We start from the raw sequence: 7,351 nt of genomic DNA, 5'->3' as shown, positions 1-7,351 counted from the left end.
ATGGCTGCTGAAGTGGCTTAGACAACCTGGGCAGAATCAGGGAAGGACCCAGGCTGTATCCGGAAACGACCTGGGTGGCGATTCGGTGGTGATTTATGTGTGATAGGAAGAGGCTGCCCCCCAAATTAGCACTGAATTTGGGAAAGGTAAGCCACTCTTTTAATCCCATGTGATAGGGTCTTCAAAGATGACAGTCTGAATACCCATTCAGCCATGGAAACCCTCTGGGTGATCTTGGGCAAGTCACATTCTCTCAGCCTAAGAAGAAGACAATGGCAAATCTTCTATGCGCCCTCAAGAGTCAGCTTGAGAGCACATAACAATAACAACCTGTGTGTGGATTCTCCACAGGTGTATTGGCCATTGTCAGAAACAGGATGCTGGAGTGAATCGGCCTTTGGTCTCATCCAGCAAGACGCTTCTTGTGTTCTTAGTTTCCTGCAAGTTTGGAAATCATCAGTGATGTTAAGAGTTAAATTGGTTGCACAAAGAAAGGCAGTTTTTTTCCATGTGGGAGGGTTCCAAACAAGTTGCATTCTGTCATAATTGTCTTGTACCCTAAGGCGGCTACATTTTATGCCTAGCGATAGCTTATCCTTCTTTTTAAAAAATGTATGTGTGACCTTTGCCCCAGAAGAATTGAAACCAGTCATCATCCTCAACCCTTTGAAAGAAGGAAGGTGGAAGAGGCAAGCTTTCTTTCATTCAGCAAGCTTACCTCAGGCACAGGACTTCTTTTGAGTGTCAGACAAAGAGGGTTGGGTGCCCCAGAGCTATTGCTTGAAGAAAGAAACACATGGTGTGGTTTTTAACAGGGAAACAGCCATAAACTACAGTTGGTTTTGGGAGGCTGGAGGAAGAACATAATCTTATTTTTGTCTTTTTGCTTCCCCCTTCCCCTTTCACTGACTTGGTATTGCTCAGCAACCAAATCACCTAGGTTCATTTCTGATGCAATATTGCTCACTGGATTTAGGGTTGTTTTTTAAAAAAAAGAAAATAAAAATAAATCTCTACTGGATAGCCTCAAATTTCATTATGAAAATATTATTCCTGATACTAATTCCAAATTTAAAAAAAATCTGAATTCATTTCACAAATGTTTTGCCACCATTTTGTTCCCTTGGCTGTAGCTTCTTTGCACAATTTTCCTTATTTGTTGCCATCATAACCCTGCGCAGATATGCTCACTCTTCTGTTCCATGCAATTGGCTGCAATGACCCATTAAAGTTTATTTATCAGCACCTGGGATGCCAGCTATGGAAGCTCACGCACTGTAGCAGCATCAAAACAATTCTGTGGGTCACCACAGCTAACAGGCTTAAACAGTTGGGGTTGTATATTGTGAATGCAAGAAGACAAAATGATATGCACAGTAGGAAAAACAGTACCAAAGTGAAATCCCATGTTGGGAGAAAGATGGGATGTAAATTAAATTAAAAAGTATAGTAGTCTTCCATATCCATGGGTTTTTTATTCATGGATTCAAGCATCTACAGCTTGAAAATATTCACCAAATATATAAGCAAACCTTGATTTTGCCATTTTATGTAAGGCTCACAATTTTACTATCCATTGTATTTAATGGTACTTGAGCATCCACTGATTTTGGTATCCACAGGGATCCTGGAACCAAACTCCAGCAGATACCAAGGGCCAACTGTATGTAAGTTGTGTGGGCAGAAGTTTGGGGGGGGGGGACATAAAGAGAAGTAAATAATTTAGTTAAACCCTTGTAAATGTGTCTCTTCTCAGTTAAATCTTTAGAGCCAGTTAAATGGCACCTCTGATTGTGCATATAATGACATACTGTTACAGCAGTTTGTGTTTGTGATGAGCTGTTTCAACAATTGTTTCCTTATTCTGATCACCTTTCCAGAAAATGTGTTGAGCTTTCCTGTATTTTAGAAAAGGAGGCTGCTTATTTGAGCTGAGGTCTGACTTGCAAAAGATCAGGAAGCACGTCAAGTTAGTAGCATAGACTGTGCTTAAACTTTCACAGATCTCCAACATTAAATTATAGATGGAAAATAATGAGATTCAATCACCAAAAAAAGCCCCCTACCTTGACATTGCCAGTTGCTTAAACATGTTTAAAAACATGAGTTTGCATCCAATTGTTTGTTCCAATTGGAACAGACTTGTTGAATGGTGAATATACATTTACGTAAATCCCTTGAAATAATGGGTTGACTCTAGTTTAGACTAGCAATTGGACCTCTACAAGCAGCATTAATTTTACTTACTTAATGTAGATCTCTCATTTCTTTCAAAATGGGATCCAAGGCAACTTAAAATATAAGTTAAAACAAAAAAAGTTAAAATAACATGATACAACAGTTAAGAAACATTTAATAAACAATCTATTAAAAATGTTTAAAACAGTTAAAAACATTGACTGGGAACCAGTTCAGTATTTACAAGACTGTGAGTCAGACATATGATCTTGTAACTTTTGGATTTCACATTTATGGGTCACTAATGACCACACACAAGCCCTAAAACCTCCCTTTTCAGCCAGGCAGCACATCAACTGCTGGGTTTCCAAGACGTTACATATTGTGATGCTGGGAAATGATGGCTGGAAACTTGTATCAGTTTATATGTAACTAATTACTTAATGAAGCAACTTCTTCTGGCCAGCCGCCACACAATTTCATATTCACAATTGCTACTTTATCAGAATTTTGATACAATTTCCACAATCTTAATTCACCCTCCAACCTACATTGATGGGCATCAACTACATGGAGACAGGGAGATACATTTTGCCTGGCACATGGTTCAATGGCATTTCCATCTGGTTTCAGGAGTTCAGGCTAGGAGAAGTTATTTTGTTAATTACAGTGGGACCTTGTGGTTTGGTTCCAGGACCCCCCGTGTATAACAAAATCCATGGATGCTCGAGTCCCATTAAATATAATGACAGATCAAAATGGTGTCCCTTATATAAAATGGAAAAACAATGTTATCTACTTGGAATTTCTACTTTTTTAGAATATTTTCAAGCTATGTATGCTTGAATCCATGGATAAAAAAATCAGTGGATAAAGAGGGCTGACTGTACTTAGTTAAGTATAAGTTGATACAAGATTCCACCCAATGTCTGCAATGCTCTCCTGGTTATAGGGTGCATAAAAATATGTAGTTGGAAAGACCCCTTGGGGTCCTGCCACAAGTGCTTCTCTCAATGCACTCTGCAACTGGAAGAGCACTGCATTCATAATTTTCCAGCATCCCAATCTGCAGCACCTCAGAAACTCTTTGGCTTAAGAAGTACAGTACAACCATGGATTCAGTGTCCACAGCTTCACTTATCCATATCTGGAAAAAAATCTCTCTAGGTATTTCTTGGTCTTTCTGTGTGATTCTATAGTATGTTTGTGTCATTAAAAATAATAAGGTTACCTATTTTCTGCAATTTGAGGTATCCACAGGAAGGTCTTGGAATGTAACTGCCATGGACATAGAGGTTGTGGGGTGGTGGTGGTGATGCCAGATGACACTCTAAGCAGGGGTAACACCACTGCTCCTCAAACATGTGCCATTTGGCAGAAATGGGCTGTGGCATTCACCTCTTTCTGTTAAATGCTGTAAGAGATGGGCTGAGGGGAAAAAGGAGATACCCCAGATTTTTAATTTTTTTAATTTCAGATTTTTTATTTTTAAGAAATTTAATTTTTTATTATTTCTATTATTTTTAGATTTTTTTAAAAATCACATTTAACCAATTTTTCACTTTAAGCACATGAAAGTATGCATAAGTAAATATATTTAGGATGTGTGTATGATATTATAATTTAAAGGTATAATTTTAATTTTACTAGCTGTTTATGTCACAACTATTACCATTAAATTCAGTGATGCAGTCCATCCTCCATATATGCAGACTTGCCATTTATGAATTTCAGTACCCACAGATGGCAAGCCCACATGGAGGGGGGGGCAGCAGAGGAGGAGGAGGAGGCAGCAAGAGGAGTAAGGAACAGGAGGAAGGAAGAGGCAGAGGAAGAGGAAGAGATGGAAAAGGTATTGGGGGAAGAGGAGGAGGAAAAGGTGGCGGCAACAGCGGTGGCAGTGGGGAGAAGGAAGAGGGAGGGAGAAGGGAGGAGGAAGGAAGAGATGCAGTGGTGATGGGGATGGTAAGAGGAGGAGGAGGAAGAGGAAGAGGAGGGTGGAGGAAGAAAGGAGAAGAGAGGAGGAAGTGGAGGAAGAGCAGCAGCTCAATGGAGAGCATAAGAAGAGGAAGAGGGAGGCAGAGCCAGAGGAGCAGGAGGGGAGGCAGCCATCCACTGTGGTGAGGAGGGCTTTGGGGTGGAGCAGCAAAGTCCCATTGTCCCCAATGGTTGCCATGCCACCATTGAAGACAATGGGACTTGAGCATCCACAGATTTTTAGTATTCAAAGGGGGATCCAGAATGCATCGTCCGCAAATACCAAGGGCCCACCATATATGGGACTTCGGTTTTGTGAGTAACACCGGTACAAAAAACATTTCCAATGATTCTGTATAGTGTGGTAATGGAAGGAGGTCAATGGAGGGGGGGTTGATGCCTTGAGTTATCACTCCAGGTGATACCAATGACACCAACCCTTGTGAAGCACTCGTACTGTAGGTGTTGGAAGGGCACTGGTGAAAGTAATAATAATAATAATTTTTTTTATTTCTATCCCGCTTTTTGCCAGGCAATCAAAGCAGCGTACAACAGGTTAAAATACATCCATATATACATAATACCCCCCTTAAAACAAGATTAAACAATGTAAGATTAAAAACTAAGAGCTAAATAAAAATCATCATAGGCAGAGTTCGCTGGATGGGAAGTCTTATTTGTGGCCGAGTATTTTATTCCGGGAAGGCTTGCCAGAAGAGATCCGTCTTAATGGCTTTTTAAAAGCTCTCTAGATTGGTAATTTGACAGATCTCGTCCGGCAGGCCATTCCATAAATTGGGAGTGGCTGCAGAGAAAGTCCTCTGGGAGGTCGCTGTCAACCTGGTCTTTAAGGGCTGTAATAAATTCCTTCCAGAGGACCTGAGTGTACGGGGCGGATTATATGGAAGCAGGCGATCCCTCAGATAGGTTGGGCCCAAGCCATGTAGGGCTTTAAAGGTGATAACCAACACCTTGTACTGTGCCTGGAAACTGATTGGCAGCCAGTGGAGTGACTTCAGTATTGGTGTTATATGGTCACTCCTTGCTGTTCCTGTGACCAACCTGGCTGCCATATTCTGTACTAACTGGAGTTTAGTAACTACAACAATGGGGCTCTGTCATTGTAGCTACATCTGATGATGGAGTATATTGGACTTTCAGATAATAATAGACATTTTTAAAAGTATACACCATTATAAGAGCCTTCTGTCACCAGCAGTTAAAAGCTGAACACCTGTTTAAATTTTAAAAAGTATAATTCTGTTTCCTCCATAGTTGTTGTTGATTGTGTCAAAATGATCTTTCAATTTCTGAACTTCATCACTTTGGATTAAATCTTCCTCGCAACACTAATCAAATATCAAAATTGGTTATTCTATAATCTGTAATCGTAAAGAAAAGTCCAACCTTATCATTTCATTTAAAAAATGTGTGTGGATGAAAGTGAAACAAACAGATTTATCTATCCCAGCAGAGAGATTTCGGTACATAGGTCTTAAATGTCTGGCTCTGAATCCTCTTATATTGCAATGTTTATTGTGCCAAATCAGGGTTGCCATCTGTTTTTTTCTGTTTAGATCCTAAGCACCAACAATGGCATGATCTTCTATGTGCTAGAAATAGCTGTTGAATATGGCTGATGCAGACAATTGTGTTCAGTTTGTTTTTAACACAAAATGGTAAAAATTCATAAATTTCATCACAAATATAATGGACAAGATTTGAAATTTTAAAAATTTGGATTTGACAAAGAGTGAAACTAGTGTATTCATTCACTTCAAAGACAGTTAATTGGCCTTATAATTTTTTACTGGCTTTACAGAAAGTGGTGCAATGCTGGAGATGAACAGAGAGTGTACACACCTGTTGGGAAACATTCCATGCAAGGGGAAGAGCTACTACCTATCTGGAAAACACCTCTGACAGCTTAGGTGAAAGAACTGAATACTAATTATACTGGAGAGGCAAGTTTTGAGTGAAAAGAAAGGACAGAGATTGGGAAAGGCAGCGAGACCTTAGAACACTCCTGTTCTATTTATAAACTTTTAACAGTGTCCGCCCACACTTTTTCACAGGCAGGGTGGATCTCAGGAAGTGACTTCACTCCCTAAGCTGTAATTTAAAATTTCTGGCACCACGGACTCCTGAATCTCTTTGCAGCAACTGAATTATTTACTGCTCATAGTGATGTTGCTCTCGATCGGGGTGGGAAAATGTAGCCAACCAGATCTTGTTATAGTGTGACTCTTCACTGGTTATGCAGACTAGGGCTGCTGGGACTTGCAGACCAGCAATATCTGAAGGATCACATTTGCCCATCTTTGTCCTTTGGAATTTGACTCTTCAGGCCGTTTTACACACCTTTCAATGATTCAGAACACTGTGGTGGTTCACTTTTTAAAACTAGTGGACTTCCAAGAGAGAGAAAAAAGAGAGCCTTTGCTTTATTAGGGTTTGCGTGTGTGTGCGCCATCAAGTCACTGGTTGACTTATGGCAACCCTATTAATTTCATAGAATTTTGTCAGGCAAGGATACCGAAGAGGTGGTTTTGCCAGTTCCTTCCTCTGAGATACAGCCTACAGCACCTGGTATTCACTGGCAGTCTCCCAAGCACTAACCAAGGCAAACCTTGCTTAGCTTCCAAGATCAGACAGGATCTGGTACCTTTAGGGTATTTAGGCACTGAACTTTTATTAATTTTACATGATGAAATTATTTTAATTTATTAAATGAGATAATAATTTACAGCGCTTTATAAATAAAGGTTAATAATAATAATAATAATAATAATAATAATAATAATAATAATATGCAATAAACCTTTGTTATGTTGTATGCTCTTTTATTCTATTTAATGTGAAGAACTTGGCATGCTGAGCTGTGAAGTGTTTGCTTTTGGCTTGCAGCAAATTATTACATCCCTCTCCTCCTTCTCTGATTAGCAAAATATTTTAGTGGTATGGTGCATGCCCAGTTTTACTATCCTTTTGAAGAAAATTGTGAGGGCAATTGGCATTTTTTAATGTTTGCTTGCTTGTTGCTATGTGCCTTCAATTTGACTCTGATTTATGGTGATCTTATCATAGGGTTTTGAGAGCCAGCATGGTGTAGTGGTTTAAATATTGGACTAGGACTCTGGAGATCAGGGTTCAAATCCCAGTTCTGCCATGTAAACACACTGACCTTGGGCAAGTC

This window comes from Sceloporus undulatus, chromosome 4, assembly GCF_019175285.1.
Source record: "Sceloporus undulatus isolate JIND9_A2432 ecotype Alabama chromosome 4, SceUnd_v1.1, whole genome shotgun sequence".
NCBI lineage: Eukaryota > Metazoa > Chordata > Lepidosauria > Squamata > Phrynosomatidae > Sceloporus > Sceloporus undulatus.
Note: the sequence above shows the minus strand (reverse complement) of the source record.